Source organism: Hemicordylus capensis, chromosome 2, assembly GCF_027244095.1.
Source record: "Hemicordylus capensis ecotype Gifberg chromosome 2, rHemCap1.1.pri, whole genome shotgun sequence".
In the NCBI taxonomy this organism is placed as follows: Eukaryota; Metazoa; Chordata; class Lepidosauria; order Squamata; family Cordylidae; genus Hemicordylus; species Hemicordylus capensis.
In genome coordinates, this window is record NC_069658.1 from 393,870,161 (window position 1) to 393,885,121 (window position 14,961).

At 47.2% G+C, this 14,961-nt stretch overlaps 1 long non-coding RNA gene across 3 annotated transcripts in view; it reads left to right on the forward strand.

Annotated features, from left to right (window-relative positions):
• The window catches only part of LOC128343620 (uncharacterized), a 51,578-nt gene extending 37,003 nt beyond the window's left edge, over nt 1–14,575 (forward strand). For 2 of the 3 annotated variants that reach the window (XR_008315617.1, XR_008315615.1), the window contains exon 2: nt 13,816–14,575. This is a non-coding gene — a long non-coding RNA (uncharacterized LOC128343620). The remainder of the gene's footprint in view (nt 1–13,815) is intronic. The other variant, XR_008315616.1, reaches the window with a different exon arrangement.
• The last annotated feature ends 386 nt before the right edge of the window (nt 14,576–14,961 follow it).

A 14,961-nucleotide genomic window follows, 5' to 3' on the forward strand; every position in this document is an offset into this window, starting at 1 on the left:
AAGTTTGAGGGTAGGGAAAATGCTCTTTTTTTAGAAGAGCCTGAAGGCCACCATTTGGAGCAGGGCAGAACATCTCATTTGAGCTGAGCGGTAGGGAGGCACTGTAGGGAAAATACCTACCAAAATTGGACACTAATTTAATTGCTCTGATCAAGCATGACTTGTCCCCTTAGCTAAGCAGGGTCCATCCTGGTTGCATATGAATTGGAGACTAGAAGTGTGAGCACTGTAAGATATTCCTCTCAGGGGATGGAGCAGCTCTGAGAACAGCAGAAGGTTTCAAGTTCCCTCCCTGGCTTCTCCAAGATAGGGCTGAGAGATTCCTGCCTGCAACCTTGGAGAAGCCACTGCCAGTCTGTGAAGACAATACTGAGCTAGATAGACCAGTGGTCTGACTGAGTGTGTGGCAGCTTCCTATGTGCCTATCTGTTGAGATACTTGTCAGGATGTGCCACCAATGATGGCAAATTTGGAATTTAAAGAGGAGCTGGTGGCTCTGAGATGCTTGTCTGACTCTGAACCATCAGCTGTCTTCCACTGTCCAAGAGCTCTTCCAGATGTGTTCCTTGTAGGCAGGGGCGTAACTACCATTAGACAAGTGGAGGCGGCTGCCTGGGGGCCCCCACGCCTCGAGGGGTCCCCCAAAGGCAAGTCAAATGTGAAGTGAGTGTGTGTGTATCAGCGAGGGGCCCATTTTAAAATTTTGTCTCTGGGCCCACTCCAGCCTTGTTACGCCCCTGCCCCCCCGCCACACACACACACACACACACACACACACACACACAGCAGATGATTGAACAGGAAAGGAAGTTTAAAGCAGAAATCAGAGCTTTCTCTCTGTCATAAAGAAAATTGCAGGCTAATGGAGTCAGCTCAGACAAAAAGGCTCAGGTTACATCCATTCTGCATATCTAAAGCCTGTGTAAACCCCCCTTCATTGAGTTTTGAAAAATGCCAAATTACTGGCATGGCCACTGCACACAACAAGGGAGAAGCGGCGGGGCATAATAAAGGCCTCGGGTGTTTTCCCCCCGCCAAAGCCGCTGAAATGAGAGGATTTTTTTAAAGCCGGGCGTACTTTGGACTAAGCCAGAATGAACAGCCTCGATTGGGGGGGAAACAGAGTACTGTCTGTACTGGTCCCTGATAGCCTGCAGCTACTTTGGGGTAAATGCAGCTAATATGTGGACTGGCACACTCCATTCCGGAGAAGATTTGAAGTAAAAACCCTATGTGTAAAGCCTCCAGATGCGCCTCTTATGGAGGGCATTACACGGTGCTACAGCCAAAAGAGCCCAACTCTTTGTAGTCATCCGGTGCCCTCAGCTGATGGGTAAATCCAGAGCAAAGCCTCAGATGCAGAGCAAAGCACTCAGGGAGGAACAATCTCTAGGAATGCTAAACAAATAATACAAATTTAGACAACAGAGTTTCACCTTTCAGCCCCTGCACTTAGCTAGTAAAGTTTAGTGCAGACACTGGGCTTCTTTTAGAAATAAATTGAGGTTTGGTTTAAAGGCACTGGATGTAGAGTCCAGAGACTGAAGCGTTATACCAGACACAGATCGGGCAGTGGGCTATAATTAACATTAATAATCCAATGAAGAAAGCAAGGCAACGTAGACTGCAGTCCAGTTCTGCTTGTCTGCCCCGCCCTGTCTAGCACTAGACTAAACTGTAACTACAGCACTATTTAAGAACTGGCCTGGATTAAGTTATGGATTTCTCAAACACCACACTGGACATACTGCAATTCCTTTTGGGATTGCGTAAGAGCACAAATTTGGTACTGGATAGTTCTCATTCATTTCAGTGGGGCTTGTGCAAGAGAACTTCTATTATCAGTAGTATCGTTTTGATCTCCTGGAGAATCCACCACATTTCAGGTAAGAACATAAGAATAGCCCTGCTGGATCAGGCCCAAGGCCTATCTAGTCCAACATCCTGTTTCACACAGTGGCCCACCAGCTGCCTCTGGGAAGCCCACAGGCAAAAGCTGAGGGCATGCCCTCTCTCCTACTGTTACTCCCCTGTAACTGGTATTTAGAAGCATCTTGTCTCTAAGGCTGGAGATGGCCTATAGCCCTCAGACTAGTAGTCACTGATAGACCTGTTCTCCATGAATTTATCTAATCCCCTCTTAAAGCCATCCAGGCTGGTGGCTATGTTGCCACATCTTGTGGCAGAGAATTCCATAAGTTGATTATGCGATGTGTGAAAAAGTACTTCCTTTTGTTGGTCCTAAATTTCTTAGCAGTCAGTTTCATAGGATGACTCCTGGTTCTTGTGTTATGTGAGAGGGAGAAAAAATTATCTCTCCCAGCTTTCTCCACACCATACATGATTTTACAGACCTCTATCATGTTTCCCACAGTCATCTTTTTTCTAAACTAAAAAACCCCAGATGCTGTAGCCTTGCCTCATAAGGAAGGTGCTCCAAGCCACTGATCATCTTGGTTGAAAGCCTCTTCTGCACCTTTTCCAGTTCTATAATGTCCTTCTTAAGATATGGTGGCCAGAACAGCACGCAGTACTCCAAATGTGACCACACCATAGCTTTGTATAAGGGCATTATAACATTAGCAGTTTTATTTGAAAACCCTTTCCTAATGATTCCAAGCACAGAATTGGCCTTTTTCACAGCTGCCACACATTGAGCACAGGTAAGTTCACAATACAGCCAATTCCCTTTGTTGTAAAGCACGTGCCCTGCACTTCTCATCTAAAATTATCTACTGTAGCTACTACTTGGTTATAAGAACTCCCCTCTTTTGTTTGATAAATTAAATTCTCAACATCCTGTTCTCCTCCTCATGTTGGTGGAAAGCGACACAGTTCATTGAACAGTACTTATCCACTTTGTAGCACCGCACCCGCCTTCATTTCTGGCATGGCCGAGTCTCAACACCCTTCTCCATTTGATTAGCTACTCCTCTGTACTCAGCCTCTCCCACCACTATGGAGATTCATAGTTCCATTTTTCTATATGAAGTCAAGGGAAAATAATTGCTCTATTCTCCCGCACCCCCTCCACTCTTTTTCAAATTCTAAAGCAAAAGCACAAAGCAAGGGACTGGCTTGAGGAAACTGCAGATGGATTTTCAGCAAAGAGCAAGGGATTTTAAAAAGAGACGTGGAAAAAGACTAATTCTGGAGGATTTAATAAGGTTTCATTACAAAATAGATGATGAAAGCTTTGATCTTCTCCTCTTGCCAGCTTTGACTGCTGATTGCACACTTGAACAGGTTCCCGCCCCCCTCCCCCCGTAAAGATGATGGGATTTCCACATTTATTATCTGGAATAATGTCCGTTATTCTAGGGAGATATAGCCTCCCGGAATCTACCTGTAGTACACAACAAGAACATCTCTGGGAGCTAGCATGATAGCAGATAGGTAGTTCAACCTCTGCACCAAGGAAACTGGGTTCAAATGCCCACTCAGAGACAAAACTTGACCTTAGGCCAGTCATTTAGCTTAACCTATCTTACAGGAATAGCATGGAATAAATCCAAGTATACCATCCTGATCTCCCTGGAGGAAGGATGAAATAAGAATGTCTCCAGGGCAACTCAGAGAGACCATATTATGCCTGTTTTGAAACAGTTGCACTGGCTGCTGATATGTTTCCGGGCAAAATACAAAGTGCTGGTTATTACCTTTAAAGCCCGGAACGGCTTAGGTCCAGGTTACCTTCGAGAGCGCCTCTTCTGTATGATCCCCACCGCACGTTAAGGTCATCTAAGGAGGTCCGTCTCCAGTTACACTGGTACGTCTGGTGGCGACTCAGGCGGGCCTTCTCTGTAGCCGCTTTGGACTGTGGAATTTCTGCTTCTTGCAGAAATCTGTAATTTGAACTCTTTATTGGCTTTTAGGAGAGCCCTTAAGACCCATCTGTTTGGCCTGGACTTCCAGGGTTTTTAAATTGTTGTAAAGGGTTTTAATGTACCTGTTTTTTCAGGGCTTTAAAACTGTTTTTATTGTTTAACTGTTGTTTTATGGTATTTTAAAATCTCTGCTAGCTGACCCCACACAGAGCATCTGTGAAGTTGTGTACTGAACCTGTGACACCCCCCACAGCTCGCTCTCCCCCCGCAGCTCTCTCACTCGCTCTCCTCCCACCGCTCTCTCTCTCTCGCGCTCTCCCCCGCCGCTCGCTCGCTCTCCCCGCCACTCGCTTGCTCGCTCTCCTCCCGCCGTTCACTCGCTCTCCCCTCGCAGCTCACTTGCTCGTTCGCTCTACCCCCCACAGCTTGCTCGTTCTCCCCCCGCCGCTCGCTCTCCCACCACCACTCACTCGCTCTCCCCCACCGCTCGCTCTCCCCCGCCGCTCGCTCACTCTCCCCCGCCACTCTCTCGCTCTCCCCACCACTGCTCGCTCGCTCTCCCCCGCCGCTCGCTCACTCTCCCCCCCACCGCTCGCTTGCTCCCCCCCCCGCAGCTCTCCCCATTGGGCGGGCCAGGGCCAGGCCATCCCACCACCGCCTCCCACCTTCTCCTCCCAGCTGGTAGGGCTTCGCCCGCCATCTGCCCACCTCCTCACCACCGCCATCATTTCTCCCCACCACTGCCTCCTCTTCCTGGCCGGCGGGGCTTCACCCGCTGTCCACCCACCTCTTCTGGCCAGAGGGGCATCACCTGCTGGCCCTCCACCTCTGCATCCTGACCGTTGCCATTATTTCTCTCCGCTTCAATGCTGGAACTCTTGCACACTCTAGAACATCTGCACGTTAGTACACGTTAGCTCCTCTCACCTCAGAGATCTTCCCACCCTCACCTGGTCTGCACTCCTGCTCTTCCTCCATCCCGTTGCTTCCATTCTCCTCACCCTATCCCCAGAGACCTCCCCACCCTCACCTGAGCCCCGCTCCTGCTCCTCCCTCCAGGAGCAGCAGCAGTGGTTGACCGGGCCATTCCTCGCTGCTGCCACCACCATGGCCGCTTGTTCCCCTCAGGCTGCTGACAGGCCCAGGCCCATCCCTTGCCTGACTGCCTCCCTCTTACAATGGCCTCAGTAGCCCCAAACAGCAGCAGTGGTTGCCTGGACCCTTCCTTGCTGCCAGTGCCGCCATGGCCACTCATTCCCCTCAGGCTGCTGACAGGCTCAGGCCCGTCCCTTGCCCGTCCTTCTGTCTCTCTTCCCCCTCCCTTCTTTTTCTCTTTCTCTCTCCTCCACTCGCTCTTCTCCACTCTTTCTCCCCCCTCCCTTCATGTTTTTTCTCCCTCCCTCCCTGAGTTAACAGATTTTGTTCATTTACACAACGGCATCCTCCTTCTCCTGCAGGGGCTCTTTCCTCCCTCAGGACCCGTCTTTTTGCAGAGCCCTGCCTGCTCTCCTTTTCTATCCAGAACATCTTCCGACCAGTAACAGCTGCATTCCAACTGACCTTAACCATCACAGGCTCCTCCTCCTTATCTGCATATGGAATCCCCACTGCCCAATCAGGTGTTTCTGCTTGCAAACTCAGCCAATCGCCTCCTTCACACCATGTCGCCATGCTTGGCCCGTCTTGGAGAACAGCCAATCGCCTCCTTCCTACCACGTCGCCACACATGGCCCGTCTTGGAGAAATAACAATATAGATTTTAATTGTTGATTGATTTTAACTGTTGTTGTTTAATCTGTAAACCGCCCTGAGCCATTTTGGAACGGCGGTATAGAAACTGAATAAATAAATAAAATAATAAATAAGAATGTGATTTTAAAATGGTCTGAGCTGATGGGTGAGCTTGACAGCAGGACATAGAACTAGGCCTAGCTCTCAACCCAGCCATAGTTGTGGCTCAGTCCCAGAGGCCTAGGCACTGGGGCCTTCGACATGGTTCTAGGCATCCCTCTTCCTCAGGATGTCTTCAGGTTCCATGGGGCCCTTGGCACACTGTCCTCCATAGCTACCTGGATGAGTCCCCCTATAGTTCGTGGTGAGGACTTGGTGGGGGGGTGGGATGGGAGAGAGGAGGGGATGACAAGAGAGGCACTCTGCCACTACTCTCCAAAGACTACTGGCACTGTGATGACCTAGGCAGCTACTCAGCCATGTGGACCTTTGGCTTTGGTCCTGCCATCACCCCTGCTGCAGCCAGTTTGTTTGTTTAACACACTTGTATACTGCCCAAAACCTATGACTGTGGGCAGTTATGGCATTTGTATCCTGCCCTTCCTCCATTCAGCCTAGATGGTTCTTCCTTCTTTCCTCATAATAACCTTGAGGTAGGTTAGGCTGAGAGAGAAAGATTAGCCAAAATGTAGGCCAGTTGCTGAGTAATGTAGGGAATGAAGACACTGAGTAGGGAATTGAACCTGGGTCTTCTAAGTCCTAGTCCAGTTCTCTAACCACTACACCACACTGGCTGTCAGTGCTAGTGTTTTTACAATGAAGGGTAGAATGTAAATGGATAGCATGAATGAATAAATGAATGAACAGGCTCTGTAAAGGGATTTAGATAGCTCATCTGCATGTAAGGTAAGCCAATGGCAGAAAAGTCCCAGATCAGTCATAAAGTGTGGCAACCTAAGGGGTATCAGAGCATTCTTGGCTGCCAGGTGTGAATGTAGCCAAGAGCCTTTCTTTGAAATGCAGGGGATTCTTGCTAGACACAGGGCACTGCAAAACACTGAATCAGATCCAACTTAAATTAAGCATTCCCGTTGATTTCAACAGGAAAGATTTGGGCAGATTCTTAACACTCCCATTGGAATCAGTGAGCCTTCAAATTCAAAATGCTTGTCTGACTGCATCCTGCCAATTGTTGGTATTGGATTAAATCAGATTAATAAGGCCAGAGTGGGTGGCTGTCAGAAAGGCAGCCAGATAGATGATCAAATATTATCAGGTTGAAATGTTACTCACTTGTTTCAGTTCTAAGTTTTTTAAATCTCAGCACAAAATATCTATATAATTAATTCTCCAAGACGGGCCTTTTCACATGCGTGGCGGAACTCTCGCAAGAGTTCCGCACACGCAGCCAGCCAGCAGTTTGGGCAGGTGGGGGAAAGCAGTGAGGCCAGACCAAGCAGGGCCGGGCGCAAAGGAGGCGGCGGGCGGGCGGGCGGGTGAAGCCCTGCCAGCGTGCGGAGGCTGCCAGCCAGTGGGTGAAGCTGCGCCAGCCTGAGGAGGCAGCCGGCAGGAGGAGGTGGTGGCAGGCCAGCCTGAGGCGGCTGGCAAGCGGGCGGGCGGGCGGGTAGGAAGGAAGAAGGAACTGGAAGGGGAAATAGACTGGAAGGCAGCTGGGTGGGCGGCGAACGGCTGAGGATTTTTGGAAGTGGTGGGGTGGAGAAGTGGCGGCAGGCAGAGAAGAGAAGCCTGGCCGCCAAGGGCAAACAAACGGGGAGGGTGGGGTGGGAAAGAACTGGGGTGGGGGGAGAATGAAATTGAGGCTGAAGCAGGGGAAGAGTCAGGGAGAAGTCAAGGAGAACTAGGGGTGCAGATGCTCTGTGGCCGGTCAGCTAGTATACATATATTGTATATTAATGTCTACAACAGCCTCAAAATAGCCACCTAATGGCACAGTGCGGAAAATGACTTGCCTAGGGAGCAAGAGGTTGCTGGTTCAAATCCCAGTATACGGGGAACACCTATATCGGGCAACAGCTATACAGGAAGGTGCTGAAAGGCATCATCTCATACTGTGTGTGGGAGGAGGCAATGGTAAACCCCTCCTGTATCCTACCAAAGACAACCACAGGGCTCTGTGATCGTCAGGAGTCCACACCGACTTGACGGCACAACTTTACTTTACTTTACTTTACTTTACTTTACTTTACAACAGCCGACCCCACCTTCTATTTTGTACAACAGTAGTTCAGTGGCAGAGTGCATTGTGTGTGTGAGAGAGGCTTAGATTCAATCTCCGGCATCTCTAGTTAAGAGACCTTGGAGCAGCGCTTGTATTGCATAGCCTTCTTCAACATTTGTCAGATAAAACAGTTACACTTCTTTTGAATTACATAAATTACATGAAGAGGCAGATGAGTTATGAGATACTATTCTTTAAATAGACTCAAAATGCCTTTCTAAAATAAATTGAACACCCCACTCAGACATTATCAGCTGGGTGCAAGAGTGGCTGTCTGTCTGAAACTTTATTGTCAGTGTTGTTATTACTTACATAGCAGCTGCTGCTGCCTCAGTATTAAGGTTTATGTACACCATCAAGGATTCTGGGTTTGTTAATTTGAGTTGGTTAGCCCCCCATGATGGCCACTAGCTCCAACAGCTTTAAGTGATTGGATACATTCATGAATTTAGGTCTACCAATGGCTATTTGTCAGCCGCAGAGAGCCAAATGGAAGCACTACATTTGCCTCTGAATACCAGATGGCAGGAACCAACAACTGAGGAGGCCTATGTGTGTGGCATCCAGTTGGTTCCGGTGGAGAAAAGGATGATGGACTAGATAGAGACCAGGGGTTCCTAACCTGTGGTGCTCCAGATGTTGCTGGACTACAGCTCCCATCATCCCCAGTTACAATTTATTGTAGCTGGGGATGATGGGAGTTGTACTTCAGCAACATCTGGAACACCACAGGTTGGGAACCCCTAAGACAGACCGTTGGCTTGGTCCAGCAAGGTGATTCTGTGGTCTTGTTTAGATGAATAGGGACACATGATATGTTTACTGCCTGGTTGTTTAAAAATAATGGTCAGGTCCAAAATACCTATGTGTGTGCGGCGGGGTGTCATATGTGAATGACATTCAAGTGTTCTAGCCACACTTCAGTTGCATTTGGGGGCTGGTATATGAAGAGCCTTCCTGGATCAGGTCCAAGGTCTAAATAGTCCAGCATCCTGTTTTTCAGTGTCCAGCCAGATGCCTTTGGGAAGTACACAAGCAGGAGATGAAGGCATGCCCTGACCACTGCTGCTGATCCCCTGCAACTGGCATTCAGAGTCATACTGCCTCTGTACCGGGAGGTAGCATATAGACATCAAGACTAGTAGCTATTTGGTTGGCCATGAGGCCTAGATCTCTTGGGTTTCTGTAAATAATAAGCCCCTGTATTGTTGTTAATATTCCCATACTTCTTTATGTAAATAGCCCTTGTATTATGAATGAATTATACATTGGGGCTATTCTCATGATAAGGCAAAATTGGGCTAGGGGAGCCTAGCCCGATTTTGTCTGATCGTGTAAACCACCGGGCTCGCAGGTGAGCCTGGTGGCTTACAAGCGGCTAGCCTGGTTTATTAGCCCTCCCCTAAGTCCGGGTTAGCGGAGCACTCTGCTAACCTGGGCTTCCCAATTGTGAGTAGCCGCGGTGCAGCTCCGTGTCATGGCTACTTATGAGTAGATCCCCGGAGGGGAGGTGAAAAGCCTCCTCCCGGCTCTGGGGGTCTCCCCAGTATGCCCTGCATGCTCGCTCCCCCACGCGGCCCCCGAGCTCCCCAGCCCCCGCTGGCTCCGTGATGGAGCCGGCAATCGTGTGGGCGGCCGATCCGGCCAGCCAGGGCTCCCTCCCTGCTCGTGTGCGGGGAGAGCGGGCTTAGCCCGCTCTCCCCACGCACCCTGCTAAACTGGGTCTCACCGATCGTGGATTATATTCCCCAAACGGCTTTATTGTAAATAGGATTCCGTGGTTGCAAATCCCTGTGCATGGAGATGGCTGGCAGAGTCAAAAGTTCAAACTTGTTTTTCTGTAGTTTGACAGTTGATTGGGGGTGGGGGGAGAGAGATTTTGAAAAATGGAGGGATCTTTTTGGTTGTTGTTCTGATTGGTTGGGCTGAGAAACTGTTGGGGCCAAAAAAGTCTATATATTGGGAGAGTTTCGAGAGGGTTGAGAGAGAGGGGGCCCAAGAAGTCAAGTCAGGAGTCTGCTGGCCAGCCATACCAAAAAGTCCACTTGGAGTTATTCACACATGACTTCATACTGTGGGGTAAATGCTGAGCGAAGCCGCTTCGAATTACACTCGAGGCATCTGAGGGAAGGGATGCAGCCCCTCCCCTCTGCTCTCAGGTTTTCTTTTGAAAACAGGTCTGCATTGCATTCCTTTGTGTTTTCCTTCTAGCCAGTGGGGAGAGCGAGAGAGTGCTCCTTGAGTAGGAACACAATGATTCAATGTCAGTACCTATCCATATTTGCTCTGGCGTTTTCAGAAAAACTCTTGAAACCAGCATTTTAAAAACCTGGAACTACATTGAGATAAGCTAGAATTTGGAAGACAAAGCCCAATGTGTGTTTAGAATGCTTCTGAGGATCTCAAATGGACTTTGGGGTAAGTTTGGCTGGTGTGTGAATGCACACTCTCTCTTCTGGAGGAGATTTGGGGTAACAGCCCTGACTGTAAAAGCTCTTCGTGGCCACAGTAAAAAGGTTAGGAGGAACAGAGGGCTGTTCCTCCACACCATTGATAAACTGATCCTCCACAAATTTATCTAGTCCTTTTTAATAACATAAAGCTCATTAGGGAATTTTGGAAACTCCAAAGTATACATTTCCCTAATAGGTTATAAAACGAGACATTTTTCCCCATACATATTCTTCCATACAAAAATGTATTATTGGATAGGATGCTCCGTTAAGGTCTTTTTATACATTGCTGTCATGGTGCAGTAGTCTTTGTGACTTCTTCCCCATGCCACTGTTGTAATGTTTGGGCTACGTGGGTGGTGTAGAACAGCCAGCAGCAAGAGCATTGAAAAGCAGTCTGCATTTGCCTCACTGCACATAATATCTATTTCGTTGAAACTGTTAATATTCCTGATTCCACTCCACTGCCTTGTCCTCGCACACCACAATTCTTTCCCTTGGATTCTGCACATGTGAACAGAATGTATTAAATAAGCACCTTTGAAGGACATGGATTTAAGATTCAGTGCATTGTTGGGACAAATGATCTATCTTGGTGCAAAGCTATTCCACTGATCTTTCACGACACCCTAAACAGTTGCACTAACTGTTATTTTGCTGACGTATTACCCACATTTGTTTTGCTGCTCCCAGCAGTAGTGTTTGATTTGTAGCTGTAACCTTCCCACTTTCCACATAATATGCTCAGAATCTTATAGAATTCACATCAACCGACAATAAAGAGCAGTACCTACATTCATCACCATGCTGTTGCTGTGAGTTTCAATTGCCAAATTCCCTTCTGCAGTGAGAAATTCAATTACTGCTCTCTGTTTAAGGTGTGTATTAATTCTAGCTGCCATTTTGAACTTTTTTCTTTTGCTTACAAAGGTGGCAGCGAGATACAGTAAACTAAGAATTGTGTTTGTGTATTCTGTTATTTTAACACTTCATGTTCTTCACAAAATAAAGTAGTACTGTCATTATATTTGTGGAATCTCCCTCATTTATTGTAAACAAGTAAAAAAATCCACATGTGGAAACCTGCTTTATATTCACTTTCTTGGCTGCATGCTGCAGAATTCTATGGAAAATCTATCTGTCTCGTCATGTTACAACTAGCGATGTTGCTAACATTCATAATTACCTGATCCAGTACACAAAGATAGTACAATCAGGGGTAGCACTATAACTGGTGTAAATGGAAAATGCAGTAAGTGCTATGTAAAACAAAATATTAAGATGTTTAATATATAATTTAAGATGAGAACATACAGAGAGATCTCTATAATACATTAATTTCACATCCAGGCTAATGCCTGGAGTAACCACCCCAACATGATCACATAGCTGAGTGGATTCTCAAAGTTTCTCAGTCATAAGAACATAGGAAGCTGCCATATACTGAGTCAGACCATTGGTCTATCTAGCTCCGTATTGTCTTCACAGACTGGCAGTGGTTTCTCCAATGCGCTGGAAATGCAGGCGGCAAAGAAGTGGTTCTTTTCTGCCTGCATTGCTTCAACAAATTCCTGTGCAGCGGAGCTGTCTAGCGTTGTGAGGAGGCTAGTATGTACCCCCTCCCCCTTGAATTGAATTGAGTGACTCCCTCTGTCACTCGCTGTGGTGTTTTTAATGACTTTTTTGTGGATAAAATCTCTCAGATTTGGGCCAAGCTAGATTCCACAGCTACTGCAGAGTTTACTGTGGAGTGCGGAGGTATCCCGCAACTCCTCTTATGGGATTAGATTGGATCATTTTTGGTTTGTGACTCCTGAGGAAGTGGACAAACTGCTTCAGACTGTGTGTCCTACAACTTGTTCTCTTGACCCTTGTCCAACTTGGCTTATCTCATCTGGTAATTATATTATCAGAGAGGGTTTGGTACATATTATAAATGCTTCTCTGAGGGAGGGCAGGATGCCTCCTTGTCTTAAGGAGGCTATTATTAGACTACTTTTGAAGAAACCCACATTGGATCCCTCAGAGTTAACTAATTAAAGGCCTGTTTCCAATCTTCCATGGTTGGGCATGGTGACTGAGTGGGTGATCTTCTCTCAGCTCCAGGCAGTTTTGGATGATGCAGATTATCTAGACCCATTTCAAACTGGCTTCCGTGTGGGCTATGGGGCTGAGACTGCCATGGTTGGCCTGATGAATAATCTCCAATTGGCTATCAACAGAGTGAGTTTGATTCTGCTGATCCATTTGGATCTCTCTGCAGCTTTAGATATCATCGACCATGGTATCCTTCTGGACTGCCTGAGGGAGGTGGGATTGGGTGGCACTGTTTTACGGTGGTTCTTTTCCTACCTCTGTTAGATTCCAGATGATGTCACTTTGAGACTGTTGTTCTGCAAAGCAAGCACTAAAGTATGGAGTTCCACAGGTCTCCATACTGTCTGCAATGCTTTTTAACAGATACATGAAACAGCTGGTAGAGATAGATTATCAGGAGGTTTGGTGCTGGATGTTATCAATATTCTGATGACACCAAGATCTATTTCTCCATGTTGACCTCATCAGGAAAGGGTATATCTTCTCTAAATGGCTGCCTTGAGGTGGTAATGGGCTAGATGAGGGATAACAAACTTATTTTTGGAGGTTGAATCCAAATAAGACAGCGGTACTGACGGGGGGGTGGGTCGGGACCTGAGAGATGGTTTAGATCTGCCTGTTCTGGACAGGGTTACACTCCCCCTGAAAGATCAGGTATGTAGCTTGGGAGTGTTCCTGGACCCAAAGTTCTCTCTGGTTTCTCAGATTGAGGCAGTGGCCAGGAGCGCTTTTTATCAGCTTTGGCTGATATGACAGCTATGTCGATTTTCGGAGGTAAATGACCTTAAAACAGTGGTTTTAGAGTGCAGTGCATTCTACATGGGGCTGCCTTTGTATGTGTCATGCCCTCATCCTTGGATACCGAGAAGGAACTGGAGGCTGACAGCCTTCCAGCAGCTACAGAGGCACCTGAAGAAGAGAGCTTGGCTGTTGGGCCACAAGAGTTGTCTGAGACAGGTCTGAACGAAGCTTCACAGGAGTAGGGGGGTGAAGAGCCAGGCCCGGAACTGGAAAACGTAGAAACAGTAACACCCCAAGCATGCCAATATGCGTGTCACCAGCAGCAGCTGGAAACACTCAGAGGGAGTAAACAGTTGCTTAATAGGCAAGATAAATGCTGAATCATTGGCAGCTGATTAGAGGAGGGACCCAAATTAGTCAAACACTATAATCAAGCCAACAAGCAATGAAGAGTTGCTGAATAGCAATGCATCATTCCTGGAGCGTGTTTCAGCCCCAGCCTTTGACTCTGAGGGATTCCAGCTCTGTGTTGGCTTTGAAGTTTCTGGCTGTTCCTGATCAACCCTTGTTCCCTGCTCGAGACCAGACTGCTGTGCCAGGCCACTTTCCTTCCTTGGGGGAGGCCTTGCACCTTGTTGGGCTCTGGACCCGTGGATATCTGGTGAGTGGGGGAGGCAGTTGGTACCTGATACTTCTAGTAAATAGTTCTCTTGTGTTTTCATTGCAGACCGGAGAAGACTCCAAGGAGCTGCCTGTGACCCTGCCCGAGACCTCGACGAAGATGTCAAACAGACAGACGGAGAAGACGCCGAGGAACTTCCAGCAGCCCCAGTAGGGAACGTGACTTGAATGCCGGATGGACAGGCTCCTGACAGTATGTAGTCCAGAAACTACAATTGGTACAGAATGCAGCAGCCAGATTGGTATCTGGGACAACTTGAAGGGACCACATAACACCAGTTTTGAGGGAACTGCACTGGCTGCTGATATGTTTTCAGGTGAAATACAAAGTGCTGGTTATTACCTATAAAGCCTTTAATGGCCTGGGTCCGGGCTATTTAAGAGAACACCTCCTTTATCATAATCCCTGCTGCCTGTTACCATCTTCTGGAGAGGTCTGGTTACAGTTGCCACCGGCACATTTGGTGGTGACCCAGGACTGGGCTTTCTCTGTGGCTGCCCTGGGCTTTGGAATGTGCTTCCTGTTGAAATAAGATAATCTCTCTCTGTTTGTTTTCAGGAAGACCTTGAAGACTCTGTTCTCACAGGCTTATAATTAGAATTAATTTTAATAATTTGTTTTAATAATTGTTTTATGCTACTGTTTTGATTTCTGTTTTATGCTACTGTTTCAATTGTTTTGCATATTTTAATCTGTGCTAATTTTTAAATATTGTTTAAAATTTTGTATACCGCCTAGAGATGTATATATGAGGTGGCATAAAAATATGATAGCTAGATAGATAAATAAATTAGTCTGGATGTCAGCCTTTGTGTTTTCTCCTGTTCTTTTACTGTAATGGATGAATCTAAAACACTGAGTAAACCTAATATTTTTAAAAGATTGGGAAATATAGGAAATGTAATACTGTACAGGTGTCAACATAATATTTGAATAACTGTATGTGATCAAACACACATGATGATGTTCAGCTGAATCTACCCACCTGACTAGGGCAGCTGTAAGAGCACTATGTGGCATGCCAGCTCCTGCTGAAACTTGTTTCTTGAGCACATGGGACAGAGCCTTCTCAGTGTCTGCTCCCAGGCTGTGGAACTCATTCTCAGATGAGATCCACATGGCTCTCAGTCTTTCAGAGGAGATTAAAGACTAGGGTTGCATGTTTTGTATTTTTTCTGTTTCGATTTGCAC